A 25,557-nucleotide genomic window follows, 5' to 3' on the forward strand; every position below is an offset into this window, starting at 1 on the left:
TCTTTGTATTTGGATAAATACAGCACTGGTAGATAGAATATGGTGAAATAAATCAAAAACAGCCAAAATTCATAGATATAAGGAAACGCTAAGTTTTCAATTATGATTTGGCGGTGCACCCAGAGTCAATGGAACTACTGACAAGAACAGTGAGGAGAAAAAAGAGACTCTTTTGTGGGCGCACTCTTTACTATAAGACAATAATGTAGATATTACATAATTAGAATACGGAAAAAATGTAAGTATAAAATATAACTTTTATTAGCATCATAGAATAAAAGGATGTATAGTCGTCAAATAAGGTAACAATCCAATGTATACAAAAATTATGTTGATCCTCAGTAACACAAACTGATAATATATAAATAATTGTACAAATAGTAACAGGTCAATGCTAAAATTAGCATAATCGGTCCCAATTGCATAAATCTGGTAAGAATGCCATGAAAAATAATTCAAATATAAATCAAATATAACGCCTAAGGAAGATTCTAGGGCTGCCTTAGCTGGTTGGCCCTATGACCGTGCAAAATCAAATTGTAGTGGTAAATTTTCTCGCTGATTAAACAAAGAATAGAACAGATGAGAAAAAGATAGCAGTGTGAATTTGCTGTCAGCGTTAGACTCAGAGCGTAACGGACCAATGTGAGCTCTACAACACCGGGTATTCCTCAATGGTCACCCACTAGAGTACTAACCCAGCCCGACACTGATTAGCTTCCAAGATCGGACGGTTTCGGGCGTTTACAGTGTGGTATGATAGTAGAGGATTGCGGATGACAGCGAGGGCTCTGGAATCACTGATGAGAGTTCACTAAATGTATAGTAGAAAGAAAAAGATGGATCTGCTGCCAATGTTAGACAGGGGTCACCCCTGAATCAATGGTGAGAGTCCACGAAAAGGATAAAAAGGATGAAAAGCAGATAATAGTACCAATCAACTGTACATGCAAATTAATAGATACATGTCAGTTTATAAGTGATATCAAAACTAGAGTTACTATTATGTATACACATTAACAAATGATAGAGAGTGATGAATTCTTAACATGAGTGCAAGAAACCTAGTAACAGGATTTGAAATGTAACAGTAATGTTGCCAGTGCTCCCTGTTTGAGCTCAAAGAGGAATAGATTATACTTTGTAAATGTTGCTGATATTAGGTCACACAGGACCCACTAATCTATTGATCTAGAAATGCAAGGAACATGGTATAAAGTTTATGAATGTAACAGCAATGTTGCAAATGCTCCCTGTTTGTGCTAAAAAGGGAAAAGGATACTTTGTAAATGTTGCAGGTTCCCAGTCACAAAGGACCCGCAGATCTATGGATATAAATATCGTATATCCTATCAATGAATGAATAACATTAAATTGTATCAATTGAACTGGATGAAAAATGGATAATAAATAGATATATAATTAAATAAATAAATAAATTGCCTACAAAGCCAGCGGTTAAGTTAACAAGTAATGAGGTAGAATTACGTCGTCGGGGTTAAATCGGTAAGTGGTATGATATTACTCGCAAGGTAGTCGAAAGAAAAAAGGTCCCAGATGTAGATGATGGTCCTGGTATGAAGTGAGGTATAGAGTTCTCATAGAGTATAATGAGGTGTAGAGTTCACGTTCCAGGACATGCGGCACGAGGAAGTGATCTAGCCCGTGTCATGGGTGAAACGCGTCTTCCGCGTGTGCTTCGTTGGTCCCTCTTTGCTGTTGAACACCGTCCATCTATTACATTCAGCCGTCGCCTTGCTGCCCAGTGCCTGTACCAGCTTCCGTGTGCTCATCGCTGATCCTCTGTACCGCTAAGAGCCGCACATCCATCACAATCAGCCGCCGCCTCGCTGCCCAGTGTCCGTACCAGCCCCGCCGAGTTACGTCATCAGGACTGTCTTTAGATCGCAACCCGATCTCAACGAGCCTGCTCGGTATACGTGCCGCATGTCCTGGAACGTGAACTCTACACCTCATTGTACTCTATGAGAACTCTATACCTCACTACATACCAGGACCATCATCTACATCTTGGATCTTTTTTCCTTCGACTACCTTGCGGGTAATATCCTACCACTTACCGATTTAACCCCGACGACGTAATTCTACCTCATTACTTGTTAATTAAACCGCTGGCTTTGTAGGCAATTTATTTATTTATTTAATTATATATCTATTTATTATCCATTTTTCATCCAGTTCAATTGATACAATTTAATGTTATTCATTCATTGATAGGATATACGATATTTATATCCATAGATCTGCGGGTCCTTTGTGACTGGGATCCTGCAACATTTACAAAGTATCCTTTTCCCTTTTTAGCACAAACAGGGAGCATTTGCAACATTGCTGTTACATTCAAAAACTTTATACCATGTTCCTTGCATTTCTAGATCAATAGATTAGTGGGTCCTGTGTGACCTAATATCAGCAACATTTACAAAGTATAATCTATTCCTCTTTGAGCTCAAACAGGGAGCACTGGCAACATTACTGTTACATTTCAAATCCTGTTACTAGGTTTCTTGCACTCATGTTAAGAATTCATCACTCTCTATCATTTGTTAATGTGTATACATAATAGTAACTCTAGTTTTGATATCACTTATAAAATGACATGTATCTATTAATTTGCATGTACAGTTGATTGGTACTATTATCTGCTTTTCATCCTTTTTATCCTTTTCGTGGACTCTCACCATTGATTCAGGGGTGACCCCTGTCTAACAGTGGCAGCAGATCCATCTTTTTCTTTCTACTATACATTTAGTGAACTCTCATCAGTGATTCCAGAGCCCTCGCTGTCATCCGCAATCCTCTACTATCATACCACACTGTAAACGCCCGAAACCGTCCGATCTTGGAAGCTAATCAGTGTCGGGCTGGGTCAGTACTCTAGTGGGTGACCATTAAGGAATACCCGGTGTTGTAGAGCTCACATTGGTCCGTTACGCTCTGAGTCTAACGCTGACAGCAGATTCACACTGCTATCTTTTTCTCATCTGTTCTATTCTTTGTTTAATCAGCGAGAAAATTTACCACTACAATTTGATTTTGCACGGTCATAGGGCCAACCAGCTAAGGCAGCCCTAGAATCTTCCTTAGGCGTTATATTTGATTTATATTTGAATTATTTTTCATGGCATTCTTACCAGATTTATGCAATCGGGACCGATTATGCTAATTTTAGCATTGACCTGTTACTATTTGTACAATTATTTATATATTATCAGTTTGTGTTACTGAGGATCAACATAATTTTTGTATACATTGGATTGTTACCTTATTTGACGACTATACATCCTTTTATTCTATGATGCTAATAAAAGTTATATTTTATACTTACATTTTTTCCGTATTCTAATTATGTAATATCTACATTATTGTCTTATAGTAAAGAGTGCGCCCACAAAAGAGTCTCTTTTTTCTCCTCACTGTTCTTAAATATACTCTTACCTTATGTTTTAATAAAACAAAGATTTTATATGCTACCTGTTTTTGCATGTGTGACCAATTAGGCGCTGTACTCCTTTGTTTATATATATTCATACTTGCCTACTTTTGAAAAAGCATTTCAGGGAGATTGTGAAAGTGACATGTCCTAAAAATGACTTACATCCAAATGTAAATGAGCCCCAAAGTTAGTAAGATCTATTTGTTGAAGAAAAGACACTGATATTTTGCAGTATTTGTTTGTGTATTGTGTTTTACAAGAGGTTCCATATACTGTAAGTTGCCATCAGAAACCTTATTTAAAATGTATGTAGCCATCGGGATCATTGTGCTTTATAACAAATGCAGTAAAATGGCGCTGATGATCCCATTTAAATGTATGTATCAATTCCCCCCGCCCCTCCCCCCCCCAAGAATGTGACAGCTACTGTACATAATAGGTGTAATCAGGGAGATTGATGGACTGCTGCTACTTCAGGGAGTCTCCTGCAGAATGAGGGAGAGTAGGCAACTATGCAGACATTTCTTTTGAAGTGTATATATTGTCCATTGACTCTTGAGAGCTACTTAGAACTCATTTAACCCCTTTTATTGGTTTAGTGAAGCTGATAGCATAGTACTTCACATACTGAGCATAAAATCCATCTCCTATATTGATGGGATGTTGTTGGGATCCTGGCAGTCAGAATACCAGCGCCAGAATCCCGACACCTGTCAGAATGCCGACACCAGCATCCCGACCGTAAGTATCCCAGGGAGGGATAGGGTTAGGCTGCGGGAAGGGAGGGTTATGTTTAGGTTGCAGGGAGGGGAGTTTAGTGGGAGGGTTACAATTAGTGGTACATGCCTCCTGCACCCCTGTCGGGATTCCAAGCAGTCAGGATGCTGGTGTCGGTACTCTGACTGCCGGTAACCCATACCCAATCCATATTGATGAGTCAATAACCATGACAATATCAGGAGGATTTCCCATACTCTGAACAGGCAGATGTTGATTTATGGATAAAGGCTGCCATGCATAACATTTTCCCTGCAGTCACCTTTCCTGAATAGAAGTTTGTTATTAAAAACGGTTTATATTCCTTTTAAAACAGACTTCAAATAATGTTAATTTCAATTGACATTCCTTTGCAAGCATGAATGGTCAATGGTATATAATTATATCAGTTACTGAGCATTTAACATTTCCATTTTCTCTGTTTCTACAGAAGACAGCTTAGACAAGGGAAAATGAATTTTGCTATGGTAAGTTTGCTTGTTGGCATATATTTCACAGGAAAAGTGCTGCACGCACTGGTAACTTATCACTTAATTAATGTTTAGTTAGTCTGAAAGGAACATCTGTAATGGGCGGAACATAGGGACGAAGGATAAGATCACAACTGCTGAAAACCTTTGAAGAGAGTCAGTGAGCCTGACTTGCTATTCTTGAAAAGGCTTCATAATAATTGGAAACATTCAGGCTTTCTGTAATTTTCAGATTTAACTGTCAACAATGACTAAAATGGAGAATATTAAGTGGGGAAGAATAATAAGTGGTGTAGATATCACAGGGAGACCAGGTAATTTCGGATGAAATAGAGGGCATTGTTTAAATGTGCATGGAGTGATGTATAAAGCAGTGAATAGAGTGGAGAATTTGCCCATAGGAACCAATCAGCTTAGAGGTAGCATTTAGTAAGTAAATTTTATAAAATGATAGGTACAGTAGAAGCTAATTGATTGGTATGAGCATCTTTTCCACTTCTCCACTATTTTTCACTGATTGACACATCAACCTCTTTTTAATTTTAATTATATTTATATTTATTTGCATAGAATTTGTAATATAATTAACTTTAGAATGTGACTCCTTTACTACACAATCACTAGCTGCATAGTTTTCATAAATGTCCACCAGTGTTACCTAACAAGATTCCAGTTAGGAATTGTACTATATGTTGGGGTATATTTATTGCAATCTTCATTTACAGTGGTGTGGAAATTTGAACCCACGTCAGAATGTGGAAATCACGAGTTCTTGCAGAATTTCTTAATATTCAGGTGTCAGGACAAAGCTTGCGAGAAAGGCCAGTCCCTGAGAAGAGGGACGGGCTACCATTATCACTTTACTTATGGGTTTGCACAGCTTAATGTGCATGCGAGTCCATGAGGGCAGTACGGGCTAACTGGGAGTGACCCGAAGGATCCCTCTCCGATAAAATTGTGGAGCAGTAGCTCATAGGCTACTGTGGACTAGAGTCATCTGCTAGCTACTGGGGCTTAGCTCCGCAAAAGCTTTGCAATCTGGAACTTGGTAAATTACCACATTATAGCAGCCTAGAAACCTCTGGGGACTGATTTTATGATTTAAACTGGAGGGACCACAGCAGACATTGGATAGCAGTGATGGTAGTGAGGCATCCAGCAGTAAGTTATTGGCAGTTATCATCCTCGAGTAATTGTCAGGTCATAAATTTGAATAATTATTTCTGGATGGATTATAGACATTGTCCTGTTTTAGCAGTTATCCAGGGAGCCATTGGCTGCTAAGGGATATACTGATGCTTGCAATTCTGCAATAATACATGATATATTTTTTCACATTCTGTTCATACCTTGCACCCATGGCACCATGAGTGTAGGATGAGTCCCCAGTGCTAATCAGAAAACTTTCTTCAGGTCTGAATTTATTAGGGCTATCTTCCTCCTGCTGACTGGGGCTCATCACAAATTAAAGAACATTTTCCATGCTATGCAGAAAGAGTCCCTGTCTGACTATAGTGGATTTTTTTTTTAGCATAATACAATAATTCTTTGTTTTATGTGTTCATTAATATAATTGATTTTATTATAAATAAAGTGTCCTATAAATATATATATATATATATATATATATATATATATATATATGTGTGTTTTTATATATATATATATATATATACATACAATCAACAACATATGTACATGACTTGAAGAAATTTCACTATTTCAGCAGGTAGCTTATGAGGCTGACACAAATGTAATGAGCAGTGTTGTACACATAAATACAGTGGGGCAAAAAAGTATTTGGACAGCCACCGATTGTGCAAGTTGACCCACTTCAAAGATGAGAGAGGTCTGTAATTTCCATCATAGGTACACTTCAACTGTGAGAGACAGAATCTGAAAAAAAAAAACTAGGAAATCACATTGTATTATTGTTAAACAATTTATTTGTATATTCTGGCGGAAAATATATATTTGGGCAATCAAATAGTTTAACTCAATATTTGTAATATAACCTCGGATGCCAATTACAGAGGTCAAACGTTTCCTGTAGTTCTTGACCAGGTTTGCACATACTGTAGCAGGTATTTAGGCCCACTCTTCCATGCAGATCTTCTCTCATGTTTTGGGGCTGTCGCCGGGCAACACGGACTTTCAACTCCCTCCACAGATTTTCTATTGAGTTGAGGTCTGGAGACTGGCTAGGCCACTCCAGGACCTTGAAATGCTTCTTACTGAGCCACTCCTTAGTTGCCCGGGTGGTGTGTTTGGGGTCATTGTAATGCTAGAAGACCCAGCCACATTCCATCTTCAATGCTCTTACTGAGGGAAGGAGGTTTTTGCCCAAGATCTCACGATACATGGCCCCATTCATCCTCTCCTTAATACGGATCAGTCGTCCTATCCCCTTTTGCAGAAAAGCAGCCCCAAAGCATGATGTTTCCACCCCCCATGCTTCACAGTTGGTATGGTGTTCTTGGGATGCCCTTCAGCATTCTTCTCCCTCAAAAACATGGCTAGTGGAGTTTATACCAAAAAGTTTAATTTTGCTCTCATCTGACCACCTTACAATCTCCCAATCCTCCTCTGGATCATCCAGATGGTCACTGGCAAACTTTAGATGGGTCTGGACATGTGCTGGCTTAAGCAGGGGGACCTTTCGGGCGCTGCAGGATTTCAATCCATGATGACGTAGTGTGTTACTAATGGTAACCTTTGTGACTGTGGTCCCAGCTCTCTTGAGGTCATTGACCAGGTCCCCCCGTGTAGTTCTGGGCTGATTCCTCGCCGTTCTCAAGATCATTGATACCCCACGAGTTGAGATTTTTCATGGAGACCCAGGTCGAGGGAGATTGTTAGTGATCTTGTATTTCTTCCATTTTTTTAATAATTGTGCCAACAGTTGATCTCTTCTCACAAAACTGCTTGCCTATTGTTGAGTAGCTCATCACAGCCTTGTGCAGCTCTACAATTTTGTCCCTGGTGTCCTTAGACAGCTCTCTGGTCTTGGCCATGGTGGAGAGGTAGCAGTCTGACTGTTTGAGGGTGTGGGCAGGTGTCTTTTATACAGATAACCAGTTCAAACAGGTGCCATTAATACTAGAGATGAGCGGGTTCGGTTTCTCTGAATCCGAACCCGCCAGAACTTCATGGTTTTTTTCACGGGTCCGAGCGACTCGGATCTTCCCGCCTTGCTCGGTTAACCCGAGCGCGCCCGAACGTCATCATGACGCTGTCGGATTCTCGCGAGGCTCGGATTCTATCGCGAGACTCGGATTCTATATAACGAGCCGCGCGTCGCCGCCATTTTCACACGTGCATTGAGATTGATAGGGAGAGGACGTGGCTGGCGTCCTCTCCGTTTAGAATTAGAATAGATTAGAGAGACACTTGATTTACTAATTTTGGGGAGCATTAGGAGTACTCAGTAGTGTACAGTGCAGAGTTTTGCTGATAGTGACCAGTGACCACCACTTTTATTTATAATCCGTTCTCTGCCTGAAAAAAGCGATACACAGCACACAGTGACTCAGTCACATACCATATCTGTGTGCACTGCTCAGGCTCAGGCCAGTGTGCTGCATCATCTATATATATTATATATCTGTCTGACTGCTCAGCTCACACAGCTTATAATTGTGGGGGAGACTGGGGAGCACTACTGCAGTGCCAGTTATAGGTTATAGCAGGAGCCAGGAGTACATAATATTATATTAAAATTAAACAGTGCACACTTTTGCTGCAGGAGTGCCACTGCCAGTGTGACTAGTGACCAGTGACCTGACCACCAGTATATAATATTAGTAGTATACTATCTCTTTATCAACCAGTCTATATTAGCAGCAGACACAGTACAGTGCGGTAGTTCACGGCTGTGGCTACCACTGTGTCGGCACTCGGCAGCCCGTCCATAATTGTATATACCAGTGACCTAACCGTGGTTTTTTTTTCTTTCTTTATACATACATACTAGTTACGAGTATACTATCTCTTTATCAACCAGTCTATATATTAGCAGCAGACACAGTACAGTGCGGTAGTTCACGGCTGTGGCTACCTCTGTGTCGGCACTCGGCAGCCCGTCCATAATTGTATATACCACCTAACCGTGGTTTTTTTTTCTTTCTTTATACATACATACTAGTTACGAGTATACTATCTCTTTATCAACCAGTCTATATATTAGCAGCAGACACAGTACAGTTCGGTAGTTCACGGCTGTGGCTACCTCTGTGTCGGCACTCGGCAGCCCGTCCATAATTGTATATACCACCTAACCGTGTTTTTTTTTTCTTTCTTTATACATACATACTAGTTACGAGTATACTATCTCTTTATCAACCAGTCTATATATTAGCAGCAGACACAGTACAGTGCGGTAGTTCACGGCTGTGGCTACCTCTGTGTCGGCACTCGGCAGCCCGTCCATAATTGTATATACCACCTAACCGTGGTTTTTTTTTCTTTCTTTATACATACATACTAGTTACGAGTATACTATCTCTTTATCAACCAGTCAATATATTAGCAGCAGACACAGTACAGTGCGGTAGTTCACGGCTGTGGCTACCTCTGTGTCGGCACTCGGCAGCCCGTCCATAATTGTATATACCACCTAACCGTGGTTTTTTTTTCTTTCTTTATACATACATACTAGTTACGAGTATACTATCTCTTTATCAACCAGTCTATATATTAGCAGCAGACACAGTACAGTTTGGTAGTTCACGGCTGTGGCTACCTCTGTGTCGGCACTCGGCAGCCCGTCCATAATTGTATATACCACCTAACCGTGTTTTTTTTTTCTTTCTTTATACATACATACTAGTTACGAGTATACTATCTCTTTATCAACCAGTCTATATATTAGCAGCAGACACAGTACAGTGCGGTAGTTCACGGCTGTGGCTACCTCTGTGTCGGCACTCGGCAGCCCGTCCATAATTGTATATACCACCTAACCGTGGTTTTTTTTTCTTTCTTTATACATACATACTAGTTACGAGTATACTATCTCTTTATCAACCAGTCAATATATTAGCAGCAGACACAGTACAGTGCGGTAGTTCACGGCTGTGGCTACCTCTGTGTCGGCACTCGGCAGCCCGTCCATAATTGTATATACCACCTAACCGTGGTTTTTTTTTCTTTCTTTATACATACATACTAGTTACGAGTATACTATCTCTTTATCAACCAGTCTATATATTAGCAGCAGACACAGTACAGTGCGGTAGTTCACGGCTGTGGCTACCTCTGTGTCGGCACTCGGCAGCCCGTCCATAATTGTATATACCACCTAACCGTGGTTTTTTTTCTTTCTTTATACATACATACTAGTTACGAGTATACTATCTCTTTATCAACCAGTCTATATATTAGCAGCAGACACAGTACAGTGCGGTAGTTCACGGCTGTGGCTACCTCTGTGTCGGCACTCGGCAGCCCGTCCATAATTGTATACTAGTATCCAATCCATCCATCTCCATTGTTTACCTGAGGTGCCTTTTAGTTGTGCCTATTAAAATATGGAGAACAAAAATGTTGAGGTTCCAAAATTAGGGAAAGATCAAGATCCACTTCCACCTCGTGCTGAAGCTGCTGCCACTAGTCATGGCCGAGACGATGAAATGCCAGCAACGTCGTCTGCCAAGGCCGATGCCCAATGTCATAGTACAGAGCATGTCAAATCCAAAACACCAAATATCAGTAAAAAGCCTCTTTTTTTCTTTGCGTCATGTGCTGTTTGGGGAAGGTTTTTTGGAAGGGACATCCTGCGTGACACTGCAGTGCCACTCCTAGATGGGCCCGGTGTTTGTGTCGGCCACTAGGGTCGCTAATCTTACTCACACAGCTACCTCATTGCGCCTCTTTTTTTCTTTGCGTCATGTGCTGTTTGGGGAGGGTTTTTTGGAAGGGCCATCCTGCGTGACACTGCAGTGCCACTCCTAGATGGGCCCGGTGTTTGTGTCGGCCACTAGGGTCGCTAATCTTACTCACACAGCTACCTCATTGCGCCTCTTTTTTTCTTTGCGTCATGTGCTGTTTGGGGAGGGTTTTTTGGAAGGGACATCCTGCGTGACACTGCAGTGCCACTCCTAGATGGGCCCGGTGTTTGTGTCGGCCACTAGGGTCGCTAATCTTACTCACACAGTCAGCTACCTCATTGCGCCTCTTTTTTTCTTTGCGTCATGTGCTGTTTGGGGAGGGTTTTTTGGAAGGGCCATCCTGCGTGACACTGCAGTGCCACTCCTAGATGGGCCCGGTGTTTGTGTCGGCCACTAGGGTCGCTAATCTTACTCACACAGCTACCTCATTGCGCCTCTTTTTTTCTTTGCGTCATGTGCTGTTTGGGGAGGGTTTTTTGGAAGGGCCATCCTGCGTGACACTGCAGTGCCACTCCTAGATGGGCCCGGTGTTTGTGTCGGCCACTAGGGTCGCTAATCTTACTCACACAGTCAGCTACCTCATTGCGCCTCTTTTTTTCTTTGCGTCATGTGCTGTTTGGGGAGGGTTTTTTGGAAGGGACATCCTGCGTGACACTGCAGTGCCACTCCTAGATGGGCCCGGTGTTTGTGTCGGCCACTAGGGTCGCTTATCTTACTCACACAGCGACCTCGGTGCAAATTTTAGGACTAAAAATAATATTGTGAGGTGTGAGGTATTCAGAATAGACTGAAAATGAGTGTAAATTATGGTTTTTGAGGTTAATAATACTTTGGGATCAAAATGACCCCCAAATTCTATGATTTAAGCTGTTTTTTAGTGTTTTTGGAAAAAAACACCCGAATCCAAAACACACCCGAATCCGACAAAAAAAATTCGGTGAGGTTTTGCCAAAACGCGTTCGAACCCAAAACACGGCCGCGGAACCGAACCCAAAACCAAAACACAAAACCCGAAAAATTTCAGGCGCTCATCTCTAATTAATACAGGTAACAAGTGGAGGATAGAAGAGCTTCTTAAAGAAGAAGTAACAGGTCTGTGAGAGCCAGAAATCTTGCTGCTTGGTAGGTGTCCAAATATTTATTTTCCACAAGAATATACAAGTAAATTGTTTAAAAATCATACAATGTGATTTCCTGTTTTGTTTTGTTTTTTTACAGATTCTGTCTCACAGTTGAAGTGTACCTATGATGGAAATTACAGACCTCTCTCATCTTTTTAAGTGGGTCAGCTTGCACAATCGGTGGCTGTCCAAATACTTTTTTGCCCCTCTGTACACTTATCATACAGTAAGAATAATGAGAATAGTCTTACTTTTTACTTTTCACCTTGCTTGAAATCTTTCCCAGTCCCACTGTTTCTACCAGTTTTCTGTTTCAGTCCTGCACCAGGGCAGATGTACTAAGTCTTAGAGAATGCTAAAGTGAAGAGAGTTTAACTTCAAACCAATTGGATCCTGTCATTTTTCATACACAACCTATGTGAACACCAATCTCATTAACAGACACTTGCTTTCTCAACCTCCTAGCCAGGGCCGGTGGAAGGCTTCTCAGCATCCTAGGCAAAAACTCTGCCTGCTGCCACCCCTCCCTCACACTACCCACACCCACCCACCCCTCAGGGAAAAGTGTGGCAGTGGCTTCTTAGAAGTTCCACAGATGTCAAAAAGAGACCGTCCCCTAAAAAAAAACATGTAAAAAACATAGCACGCTGACTGACACAGATTCCGCTGACACAAACACACTGACACAGATACACTACCAATACTTACTGACACAGACATCACTTATTGGCACATACATACTTACTGACAGACACCCCCTAACTGACATAGATACTGGTTACTGGTTACTGGCAGATACCTCTTACTGACACAGATGCCCCTTACTGACAAATACATCTGACATAGACACCAGTTATTGGCACATACAGTACATACCCAGACATACCTTACTGACACAAATTTACTGACACAGATACTTATTGACATATACCCTTTACTGACACATATACTACTTACAGATATACAGTACACCCCTTACTGACACCACTTACTGGCATGTACATAGATACCCCTTGCTGACAAAGATACAAATTACTGACACACTACACAGACACCACTTACCGACACAAACGCTAACTGAGACACACACACTACTTACTCACACCCTACTTACTGACACACACACACACACACACACACACACACACACACACACACACACACACACTACACTACTTACTGACACACACACACACACACACACACACACACACACACACACACACACACACACACACACACACCACTTACTGACACAAACACACACAGACAACAATTACTGCCACAAATGCACATATTACACAGACACCACTTACTGACACACACACAAACACCATTTACTGACATAAATGCACACAGACACCACTTACTGACACACACAAACTACACAGGGACATCTTACTGACGCAAACACACACACACCACTTACTGACACAAATGCACATAGACACCACTTATTGACACACACACACACACACACACACACACACACACACACACACACACACACACACACACACACACACACCCTACATAGACACCACTTACTGACAAATACACCCTACATAGACACCACTTACTGACAAGAATGCAGACACCACTTACTGACACACAGACATCACTTACTTACACAAATACCACTTACTGACACAAATGCACACAGACACCACTTACTGACACAAACAGACACCACTTACCAACACAAACACACATAGACACCACTGACTGACACATACAAACAAACTACACAGACACACCTTACTGACGCAAACACACACACCACTTACTGACACAAATGCACATAGACAACACTTACTGACACACACACACACACACACACACACACACACACACACACACACACACACACACACACTCCCTACATAGACACCACTTACTGACAAGCACACCCTACATAGACACCATTGAGCTGTTGAGCTGGGGATACACTGAAGAGATAGAAAAGGACAACAAGTCTAACCCAAATTAGAAAACATGTAAGAATTTAGGCAAGCTAATAAAGTAATATTAGTTATTTTCAGGGCCACAGGTGCGACAGATTTTATACCTGAACTGCCCATTAATTTTACACAAAAAGAATAAACTGAAAGAAGCTGCAACACCCACTCCAACAGACGTAGCAAGTGCCTTCTTATTCAATTTGCAGGACAATGGGGGTCATTCCGAGTTGTTCGCTCGTTATTTTTTTTCGCAACGGAGCGATTAGTCGCAAACTGCGCATGCGCAATGTACGCAGTGTGCCTGCGCCAAGTAAATTAGCACAAAAGTTTGGTCATTTACTCACGGCGTAACGAAGTTTTTTCATCGCTCTTCTGATCGTAGGAAGTGATTGACAGGAAGTGGGTGTTTCTGGGTGGAAGTTGGAGTTGCAAAACGCAGGAGTGGCTGGAGAAACGGGGGAGTGGTTAGGCAACCGCTGGGTGTGTTTGTGACGTCAAACCAGGAACGAAAAGGACTGAGCTGGTCGCAATGGCTGATTAAGTCTGGAGCTACTCAGAAACTGCTAAGAAATTTCTATTCGCAATTCTGCTAATCTTTCATTCGCAATTCTGCTAATCTAAAATACACTCCCAGAGGGCGGCGGCTTAGCGTGTGCAATGCTGCTAAAAGCAGCTAGCGAGTGAACAACTCGGAATCACCCCCAATATCTATCAACCCATCATTAATAATTTTCTAGAATTATCCACATATCCCAAATATATAATCTTAATATCCAGACATAACTAGAAAATATAGTAGCCATAACACTCTCTTCACTGGGAAACCTTCTGGTCCTGATATATTTTCAAACTTTTTCTCCAAATTTTATGCTAAAGATTTACCCATGGACAGGGGAGGATTTAGGGGTCAGGCCGCCCCTAGGCACATTATTGGCTGCCGTCCCACCAAGCCCCCAATAACATAATTTCCCCCTTCCTTTCAGTGCTAGTCCAGATGCCTCGAGACCAGCCAAAACAGCCCCAACCTCAAACTACTACCACTTCCCGGACTACAATTTGCTACCTATTGTCCCACTCCCATAATTTGCTACAACTAGTATAATAATTATGTCAGATTGACAAAAAAAGAATCTACATTGGAAGACACAAAGCCTGGCTTCACCACTCCCAGAAAACCGGGATGACACCCCCTGTTTCGGGACTGCTGCCCAGCTCCACCCACTTCCCACCCCCAAACTGCAGCAGCATGGCATGTGATGATACAGGACCCATTCTGTACATGCGCAGAACAAGTCCTGTGCAGGTGCATGTGCCCCACCATCAGAGATCAGGTTTATGTACATCTCCAACTTAGGCCCCAAGTTCCAATGTTGTGACTGATTAGTGAGCCTCAAAAATCATAAGAAAAAAATTATCTACTGGTAGAATTTATTTTGAGTGTAGGATTAGGAAATGTTTCCTTGTGATTGTGTCAGGACTATTCCTATGCTAGCCAATGTACAGTAGACTCTGCATGACCGGACGCAATGTTTGTTTATAAAGAACTAAGTAATAATTATGTTCCCTTGCAAGGTCCTTGGTTACGGTTATTGCATATTAATTGTTAGAGCACCCAACGACTTTCCTGTCAGAGTTAGTGAGTGCTGTGATCCTCACCGTTAATAACATGGGCTATTAGTCCTAGAGTGTTTTGGAGACTGAAAGACATTGCAATCATTTTAATTTCTTTGCAGCCTTCTCTGGATTATCCACTTTCCCCAAGATAAATGGCAAATTCCAATTGGAGGTGCTGGTACTGTGATATATAATGCTCCTTGACGCGTATCTCCGCCTTAGGATTGATCAGCAACTTCCTCAGAAGGTATCAGAGCCAGATTTACGCACAATATATGAGCCAAAGGGTTCATGTGGGCATTATACACAGGTGCAACAGTATATACTGCTGTTAATTTGGTGAGTTTTGATTAGAGACGTGCGGAAAAGATAACACTGCCTCACCTGCCATAGACTTTTTGCGCCATAGTTTTGATTATAAAAATTATTAGAATAATACAAAGAATATATTTGTAATATATTGTTTGTATTTTTCATATACTTTATATGGTCAAAACTCTGGCATATACGTGAGTATGACAGGAAAGGCCTGCCTTGTGTGCCTCACCCCACCGCATGCCACTTTTCCTTTCTGATAAGCAACAGTAACCAGTGTAATATAATCTTAAATAACTAAGAAAAGAGAAGAAAATAGGATTTGAATTACCTACCGGTAAATCCTTTTCTCGTAGCCCGTAGAGGATGCTAGGGTTCCATTTAGTACCAAGGGGTATAGAAGGGTCCCTTGGGAGCCATGGGCACTTTAAGAGTTTAATAGTGTGGGCTGACTCCTCCCTCTATGCCCCTCATACCAGGCTTAGTATAGAAATGTGCCCAAGGAGACAGACATACTTCAAGAGAAGGAAATAGACACATAGTGGTTAGTTTCACACCAGCTCACACATAATAAAAGGAAAGCCAAGCTAACCAACTTGAAATGATTCAGCAATGGCTGAACAACAGTACTTAACCAAGTACAATGCAGTACATAACAAGTAACAATGCAGTACCTAACTAAGTAACAATGCAGGAAACGAAGCACTGGGCGGGAGCCCAGCATCCTCTACGGACTACGTGAAAAGGATTTACCGGTTGGTAATTCAAATCCTATTTTCTCTTATGTCCTAGAGGATGCTGGGGTTCCATTTAGTACCATGGGGATGTACGAAAGCTCCCAGTATGGGAGGGAGAGCGCGGAGGCTCCTGCAGAATAGATTGACCAAACTGAAGATCCTCAGAGGCCAAGGTATCGAACTTGTAGAATTTAGCAAACATGTTTGACCCTGACCAAGTAGCTGCGTGGCAAAGCCAAGACACTCCGGGCAGCCGCCCAGGAAGAACCCACTTTACGGGTAGACTGGGCCTTAACAGAATTTGGACATGGCAAGCCTGCCATAGAATAAGCATGCTGGATAGTGAACCTAATCCAGCGAGAAATCATCTGCTTAGAAGCAGGACACCCAACCTTGTTGGGAGCTTAAAGGACAAACAGAGCGTTCGACTTCCTGTGATGAGAAGTTCTCTTCACATAAATCTTCAAAGCCCTTTCAACATCCAAGGACTTTGATGTAATTGGGGAGTCAGTAGCCACTGGCATCACAATAGGTTGGTTGATATGGAAAGCCGACACAACCTTTGGAAGAAATCGCTGATGCGTTCTGAGCTCAGCCCTATCTTCATGGAAAATCAAATAGGGGCTCTTGTAGGACAATGCCCCCAATTCTGACACACGCCTAGCAGATGCCAATGCCAACAGTGTGACAGCCTTCCAAGTAAGAAACTTGACCTCAACCTCCTGTAGAGGTTCGAACCAATCCGATTGCAGGAACTGCAACACCACATTAAGATTCCACGGTGCCGTAGGAGGCACAAAAGGTGGTTGGATGTGCAAAAACCCTTTCAAGAAAGTCTGAACCTTAGGGAGAGCAGCCAATTGTTTCTGGAAGAATATCCACAGGGCCGAAATCTGGACTTTTATGGAGCCCAAGCGTAGGCCCACATCCACACCTGCTTGAAGAAAGAGGAGAAACCATCCCAGTTGAAACTCAACCATAGGAAACTTCTTGGATTCACACCAAGACACATACCTTTTCCAAATCCAATGGTAATGTTTAGCTGTTACTCCCTTCCTAGCCTGTATCAGGGTAGGAATGACCTTTCTCGGAATGCCCTTCCTAGATAAAATCAGTTGTTCAACCTCCATGCCGTCAAATGTAGGCGCGGTAAGTCTTGATAAGCGAACGGCCCCTGTTGCAGAAGGTCCTTGCAAAGAGGAAGAGGCCTCAGATCCTCCAGCAGTAATTCTAGAAGATCCGCGTACCAAGCCCTTCTTGGCCAGTCAGGAGCAATGAGGATTGCCTGAACTCTTGTTCTTTTTATTAGTTTGTGAATCCTTGGGATGAGCGGAAGTGGAGGGAACACATACACCGACTGGAACACCCATGGAGTTACCAGGCCGTAAACCATCACTGCCTGTGGGTCTCTCGACCTGGAACAGTACCCCCGAAGCTTCTTGTTGAGGTGGGAGGCCATCATGTCTGTTTGAGGTACACCCCAATGACTTGTTATTTCCTCAAACACCTCTGGGTAGAGGCCCCATTCTCCTGAATGGAGATCGTGTCTGCTGAGGAAGTCCGCTTCCCAGTTGTCCACTCCCGGAATGAAGATCGCTGACAGCGTCACCACATGCTTTTCTGCCCAGAGGAGGATTCTTGTTACCTCTGACATTGCGGCTCTGCTCTTCGTTCTGCCTTGTTTGTTTATGTAGGACACCGTTGTTACATTGTCCAACTGAACTTGAATGGCCTGATCTTGTAGAAGATGTGCCGCTTGTAGAAGGCCGCTGTATACGGCTCTTAGTTCCAGAATGTTTATCGGAATGGTGGATTCCAGACTTGACCACTTTCCTTGGAAGTTTTCCCCTTGGATGACTGCTCCCAAACCTCTGAGACTTGCATCCATGGTTAGAAGGATCCAATTCTGAATCCCGAACCTTCGGCCCTCGAGAAGATGAGAAGTTTGCAGCCACCAGAGGAGTGAAATTCTGACTTTCGGCAACAGGCCTTACCGCTGGTGAATGTGAAGATGAGATCCCGACTATTTGTCCAGGAGATCCAATGGAAGGACCGTGAAATAAATCTTCCGTAATGTAGAGCCTCGTAGGAGGCAACCATCTTCCCCAGAAGGTGAATGCATTGATGAACCGATACCCGGGCAGGCTTCAGGACCTCCCGGACCATTGACTGGATCACCAATGCTTTCTCCACCGGGAGAAACACCTTCTGTACTTCCGTGTCGAGGATCATCCCCAGGAAGGACAGACTTCTTGTGTCACAGGTACTAGGCTTCCCTGTGTGTGCATGTGCAGGAGGTACATGAAATGAGGTATACAGAGACAAAAGGAATGTATATAGATTTATAAATGCAAAATAACAGAATCCATAGGCATAAACTGTATTATCAACAGAGAAGACACCAGATATGTAAGCAAGTAGCTGTGAACATGCAGGATACCAGAATGCTGAGAGAATGCAGGCCATCTACTCTGTTACTTGGAGTTACCTTGAGTAGACCATTAGTGAAGAGCTGGGACAAAGCAGGTCAACTATGCAGGGTACTGGGAGAATGCAGGTCAGCTACTCAGTAGTCCATTAACGATGAGCTGAGAGAATGTAGGTCAGCTATGCAGGATAGCAAAGTACTGGGAGAATGCAGGTTACCTGAGTACTGGGAGAATGCAGGTCAGCTACTCAGTAGTCCATTAATGATGAGCTGACAGAATGCAGGTGAGCTATGCAGGATAGCAGAGTACTGGAGGAATGCAGGTCAGCTATGCAGGTTATCTGAGTACTGGGAGAATGCAGGCCAGCTACTCAGTAGTCCATTAATGATGAGCTGAGAGAATGCAGGTCAGCTATGCAGGATGGCAGAGTACTGGGAGAATGCAGGTCAGATATGCAGGTTACCTGAGTTCTGTAGGCCGGCTACTCAGTAGTCCATTAACAATGAGCTGAGAGAATGCAGGTCAGCAATGCAGGATAGCAGAGTACTGTGAAAATGAATGTCGCCTGAGTGCTGGGAGAATGCAGGCCAGGCCAGCTACTCAGTAGTCCATTAACGATGAGCTGAGAGAATGCAGTGTTGCAGCCTCAAAGGTAGACTTGATGAACTGGCATATGAGTGCTTGTGAGCAGAGGATAAATAGCAGCTTCCCAGGTGCAAACCACAGCTGCACATAACCAGGTAATCAACCCTGTCAGGTCACAGAGTGGAAACAGCTAGACAGACCAAGAGGCAGAGAGTGACACCTAGAGGCAGAAAGGAGATATGGCACGGATCATGACACCTTGTCCGTTCTAAATTTATCATTATTTATTAACAGTTTCTTATATAGCACAGCAAATTCCTTTGCGCTTTACAATTGGAAATAACAATGATATAACAAAACTGGGTAATAACAAACAGTCATAGAGGTAGGAAGGCCCTGCTCGCAAGCTTACAATCTAAATGTGACTTTGGAAGGTTTAGGATCCACCCGTGATCCTGGAGTAGTCGAGTTGAGAGAGTAATGCTCTGTAACAGCTTCTCCCTGGAAGATGCCTTTATCAGCAGATTGTCCAGATATGGACTAATGTTCACTCCCTGCTTGCGGAGGAGTAGCATCATCTCTGCCATGATCTAGGTGAACACCCTCGGTGCTGTGGAGAGGCCAAATAGCAGCACCTAGAACGGATAGTAACAGTCTAGCAGTGCAAATTGCAGATAAGCCTGGTGAGGTGGCCAGTTCGGAATGTGAAGGTACGCATCCTTGATATCCAGGGATACCAGGAATTCCCACTCCTCCAGACCTGAGATCACCGCTCTCAGAGACTCCATCTTGAATTTGAATTCCCTCAAGTAGAGGTTCAATGACTTAATATCGGCCTTACCGAACCGTCCGGCTTCGACACCACAAACAGGTTTGAGTAATAACCCTTGTTTGATAGGTGAGGTGGATCTGGAACAATCACATTTGTTTGAACCAATTTTTGAATGTCTTCCTGTAGGTTAGCACTTTCTGTCAGCGAAGCTGGTAAGCCTGATTTGAAGAATCTGTGAGGTGGGAGTTCTTGAAGCTCCAGTCTGTACCCCTGGGCATCGATCTCTTGTACCCAGGGGTCTAGGCATGAAAATCCCTTAGTCTTGCTTCCACCTGCCCAATCCCCAGGCTGGGAGGTCCACCGTCATGCTGAAGATTTGGAGGAAGCAGAACCTCACTTCTGCTCCTGGGAACCTGTTGGTGCAGGTTTTCTAGATTTCCCCTGACCACCTCTAAAGAAAGTGGAAGGGGGTTTGGACTTTGTTACTTTTGCGGTCCGAAATATATATATATATATATATATATATATATATATATACAAATATGTATACACTGCTCAAAAAAATAAAAGGAACACTAAAATAACACATCCTAGATATGAATGAATGAAATATTCTTATTAAATACTTTGTTCTTTACATAGTTGAATGTGCTGACAACAAAATCACACAAAAATGATCAATGGAAATCAAATTTATTAACCCATGGAGGTCTGGATTTGGAGTCACACTCAAAATTAAAGTGGAAAAACACACAACAGGCTGATCCAAGTTTGATGTAATGTCCTTAAAACAAGTCAAAATGAGGCTCAGTAGTGTGTGGCCTCCACGTGCCTGTATGACCTCCCTACAACCCACACAAGTGGCTCAGGTAGTGCAGCTCATCCAGGATGGCACATCAATGCGAGCTGTGGCAAGAAGGTTTGCTGTGTCTGTCAGCGTAGTGTCCAGAGCATGGAGGCGCTACCAGGAGAAAGGCCAGTACATCAGGAGACGTGGAGGAGGCCGTATAAGGGCAGCAACCCAGCAGCAGGACCGCTACTTCCGCCTTTGTGCAAGGAGGAACAGGAGGAACACTGCCAGAGCCCTGCAAAATGACCTCCAGCAAGCCACAAATGTGCATGTGTCTACTCAAACGATCAGAAACAGACTCCATGAGGGTGGTATGAGGGCCTGACGTCCACAAGTGGGGGTTGTGCTTACAGCCCAACACCGTGCAGGACTTTTGGCATTTGCCAGAGAACACAAAGATTGGCAAATTCGCCACTGGCGCCCTGTGCTCTTCACAGATGAAAGCAGGTTCTCACTGAGCACATGTGACAGACGTGACAGAGTCTGGAGACGCCAAGGAGAACGTTCTGCTGCCTGCAACATCCTCCAGCATGACCGGTTTGGCAGTGGGTCAGTAATGGTGTGGGGTGGCATTTCTTTGGGGGGCCGCACAGCCCTCCATGTGCTCGCCAGGGGTAGCCTGACTGCCATTAGGTACCAAGATGAGATCCTCAGATCACTTGTGAGACCATATGCTGGTGCGGTTGGCCCTGGGTTCCTCGTAATGCAAGACAATGCTAGACCTCATGTGGCTGGAGTGTGTCAGCAGCTCCTGCAAGATGAAGGCATTGATGCTATGGACTGGCCCGCCCGTTTCCCTGACCTGAATCCAATTGAGCACATCTGGGACATCATGTCTCGCTCCATCCACCAACGTCACATTGCATCACAGACTGTCCAGGAGTTGGCGGATGCTTTAGTCCAGGTCTGGGAGGAGATCCCTCAGGAGACCATCCGCCACCTCATCAGGAGCATGCCCAGGCATTGTAGGGAGGTCATACAGGCACGTGGAGGCCACACACACTACTGGGCCTCATTTTGACTTGTTTTAAGGACATTACATCAAAGTTGGATCAGCCTGTAGTGTGTTTTTCCATTTTAATTTTGAGTGTGACTCCAAATCCAGACCTCCATGGGTTAATAAATTTGATTTCCATTGACAATTTTTGTGTGATTTTGTTGTCAGCACATTCAACTATGTAAAGAACAAAGTATTTAATAAGAATACTTCATTCATTCAGATCTAGGGTGTGTTATTTTAGTGTTCCCTTTATTTTTTTGAGCAGTATATATATATATATATATATATATATATATATATATATATTCTATCACTGTGGTTAAAAGTAGGTCTAATCTCTATATAAAGTACATTCTAGAGATCACCTATACCCTATAGGAATATTATTATCTCTATCCTATTGAACATACAGTACATGTGATGAGTGAACTGATATTTGGAAATTCCCTATAGGGACATTATTATATCTATTACATTGAATACACATGTGATGAGTGAATTGATATTTGAGAAATAGTGACTAAAAGAACATTATACTTATTGATCACATGAGGTCATCTTTGAACCCGATTTATATATTAAGAAAGTGAGAATTATACGAGAAAAGTGTCTCCATAAACAAAACTGAAAATATATAAAATGATGTTACAGTAATTAAATATAGTCTAACATTGGAGGCTATACAAGTTCTCGTTGTGCAATATAACAAAAGAATACAACATTTATTAAATAATAAAATGGAGCCAGTTCACACATAGTACATATTTATTACACTATTCTTTACCTCTTTTACATCTCTATATTTTTAACTCAAATTTTTGCTTTTTTAGAATATAATGAATTAATAAAAGTTACATTTTAAATATCTGAAAATTATTTTGTGCACCAGATTTTGGATAGTTCTTCTCTTCCCTTAGTTATTTGATGTATCTATACATGTCCGTGGTAGCACCCCCCTTGCATTATTAATGATACATACACAATATTATTTTGGGGGTTTAATTAATTGTGTCATATAGGTGAAATGAAATAGCTTGTGCGACCACTACCCCCCCTTTGGTAATATACTCTTAAACCTTAGCAGACCATTTTCTTAGCTGACCCTCAGTACATGTGCTCCAGCATTTATCAGTAAGGGAGAGAGGGATCCAGATCAGATATAGTCCATGTACAGAGACACAAATACATAATCAAACTGGGGCCAAGACTGAGGTCAGCAACAATCAAACAGTTACATTAACAGTGGGCCTGATTCTGATGTTGGTTGGAGGTACAATCACTGCTGCTTACGTGGCAGCAACAGCAATGTATTAGTAATGCAGCAGGAGGCTGAAATAAGTACTGCGTCCTAGGACACAACATCGGATCACCTGCTACACTATAGGCCGGCTGCATGACCCATGGGGTTGCACAAGCCAGCTACCACAGTTCTTAAAAAGAGGCCAGGAAATCTGTCTTTGGATGGAAATACTGGCCTTGGCACTCCCCCAAAATGGAAGCCCTAAGGGGTATATTCAATTAAGGTCAAAAACTGCCGTCTGTCAAAAAGACGGCAATTTTCGACTTTTTAAGGTCGAATAGTGATTCGACCTATTCAATCCCAGCTGTTTTTTTTTACAAGTCTGGGAATTCGACTTGTCGAATAGTACATGAATCGGCAGCTGTGTGACATCCTCCTGCAGCGCTACTGTAGCGCTGCTCTCCTCCGCCTGCCCGCGGCTGTCCCCGCTGGTCTACCCGCGGCTCCCCCCTCCTCCTCTGGGTCCCTCATCGCAATTCGACTTGAAAAAGTCGAATTGAGATGAGATTGAATAGGGGTTGTCAGATCCATTCCGACAAATGCATGTCGGAATGGATCCGACCCTAATTGAATATACCCCTAAGTGGTATATTTACTAAAGGTCCACTTTCATTATAGTTCATTTCAAGTAAATGAAAATCAATCTAACTCAATGTTGTACTTCCAGGGCTACAACACACATTTGTTACCATTTTAAAACTAATATAAGAAAAATCATCTGATAGTAAATGTAATTTTTAACTGCTGGAAACAAACAGTGATTGTGATCCATTTTCATCAATTTGAAATTGATGACAATTGACCTTTAGTAATTAAGCACCCTAGGCCTCATCCCATTCCCAGGCTCTAAACCTCATTCTAGACTCAGACACCAATCCATAGCCCACTCCGAGCCAAAACCCTCAGCACTCAGCCTCACCCCTACCCCAGACTTTAAGCCTCAGCACAGCACAGGGCCAAATCTTCAGCCCAAAAGATATTTCCTTGTATTGAGTTGAAGGGTAAATTACTGTGTTGTCTTATACCACTTTGTGTGATTTTATATTGTGTGTATGCTGCGTATTTGCATAGCAGTTGTTTAGCAGATAGGGTAGTACTGTAAGATTGTCAGGTCATGTTTGGGATAGGGCTCCGACAAGTGGATAGCAGCTAGGGAGGATGTGACCACAGGAGGATGAAAGCGAGGAGGTCGAATGTAATTTTTACTCATGAAACTATAGAATACTCAGAAGCATGTGGAAGTTCAAATAACCTAGACTTTGTATTTATTTGACTGTGGGAGACAATATGTTGCAAAGAATGAACAGATTCTGCAATAGGTTAAATACTGAAATGAGAGAGTCTTGAAAACTGGAACTGCAAAAGACTGAATAAGTGATACTGGAAATACTGGACTGTTGAAGACTGGATGGAAAAGTCTAGAAATCCTGGAATGTTGCAGTTTGAGAAGTGAGACTAGAAATCCTGGAATGCTGCTGCTTGAAGAAATGAGACTGGAAATTCTGAAATGCTGCAGGTTGAATAAATAAAATTAATAATCCGGGAGTGCTGTGATTTGAAGAAATGAGACTGGAAATCCTGAAATGCTGCAGCTTGAATAAATGAGATTAGAAATCCTGGAATGCTGTGATTGGAAATCCTGAAACCTGAAATGCTGCAGCTTGAATAAATGAGACTGGAAATCCTGAAATGCTGCAGCTTGAATAAATGATATTAGATTGTGTGGAACCTGCAGACACAAACTGGCAAGAACTGTAGCTGGATTAGGTGAACCTTGAAAACGTAGACTACTGAAAACTGAAACGGAACAGGCTGAGACAGGAGATGCTTGAAAACATTATTACTGCAGCTGGATAACTGTGTAGAGAACCAATGAATCCTCCAGCGTCATAGGACCCCATGAAACCCTGCCTGGTGGATGGACAATCCTCAGGGAGCGGTGCTTGGCCCACGTTCTGGCTTAGAGTGCAGTAGAGAGAACAATGAGGCACTGAAGAAATGGACTAGGAGCCTTCACGGATTTAGCAACGAGGGTGGAGTACAGGAACACCTGCAGGACTACAGAGCTGAGAGACTTGACTATGATTAGCAACTGGCAGTGTTACTATGGTCCAAACCCCTTTTAAAAGACGCAAGAAGCCAGGATTGGCTGAGAAACTCAGAAGAACTGTCATTGGCTAAAAGTGCATGGTTTTCAACATGGCGGTGCCCAGAAATGCAGACACACAAGGAAGCACTCACCTGTACTCATTGGCCCGCTCCCTGAACTCCAGAGCTGCCC

At 42.6% G+C, this 25,557-nt stretch overlaps 1 long non-coding RNA gene and 2 pseudogenes across 2 annotated transcripts in view; 2 read left to right on the top strand and 1 right to left on the bottom strand.

Moving 5' to 3' along the window:
- LOC135050768 (uncharacterized) overlaps nucleotides 1-25,557 on the top strand; it is a 90,005-nt gene that overhangs the window by 44,865 nt on the left and 19,583 nt on the right. The window contains exons 2-3 of one of the 2 annotated variants that reach the window (XR_010241801.1): nucleotides 4,665-4,701; nucleotides 15,408-15,611. This is a non-coding gene — a long non-coding RNA (uncharacterized LOC135050768). Of the gene's footprint in view, nucleotides 1-4,664; nucleotides 4,702-15,407; nucleotides 15,612-25,557 lie in introns of those variants that run through there. The other variant, XR_010241802.1, reaches the window with a different exon arrangement.
- LOC135051476 (5S ribosomal RNA) lies at nucleotides 650-768 on the bottom strand (annotated as a pseudogene).
- Nucleotides 2,820-2,938, top strand: LOC135051614 (5S ribosomal RNA; annotated as a pseudogene).

This window comes from Pseudophryne corroboree, chromosome 2 (assembly GCF_028390025.1).
Source record: "Pseudophryne corroboree isolate aPseCor3 chromosome 2, aPseCor3.hap2, whole genome shotgun sequence".
Taxonomy (NCBI): domain Eukaryota; kingdom Metazoa; phylum Chordata; class Amphibia; order Anura; family Myobatrachidae; genus Pseudophryne; species Pseudophryne corroboree.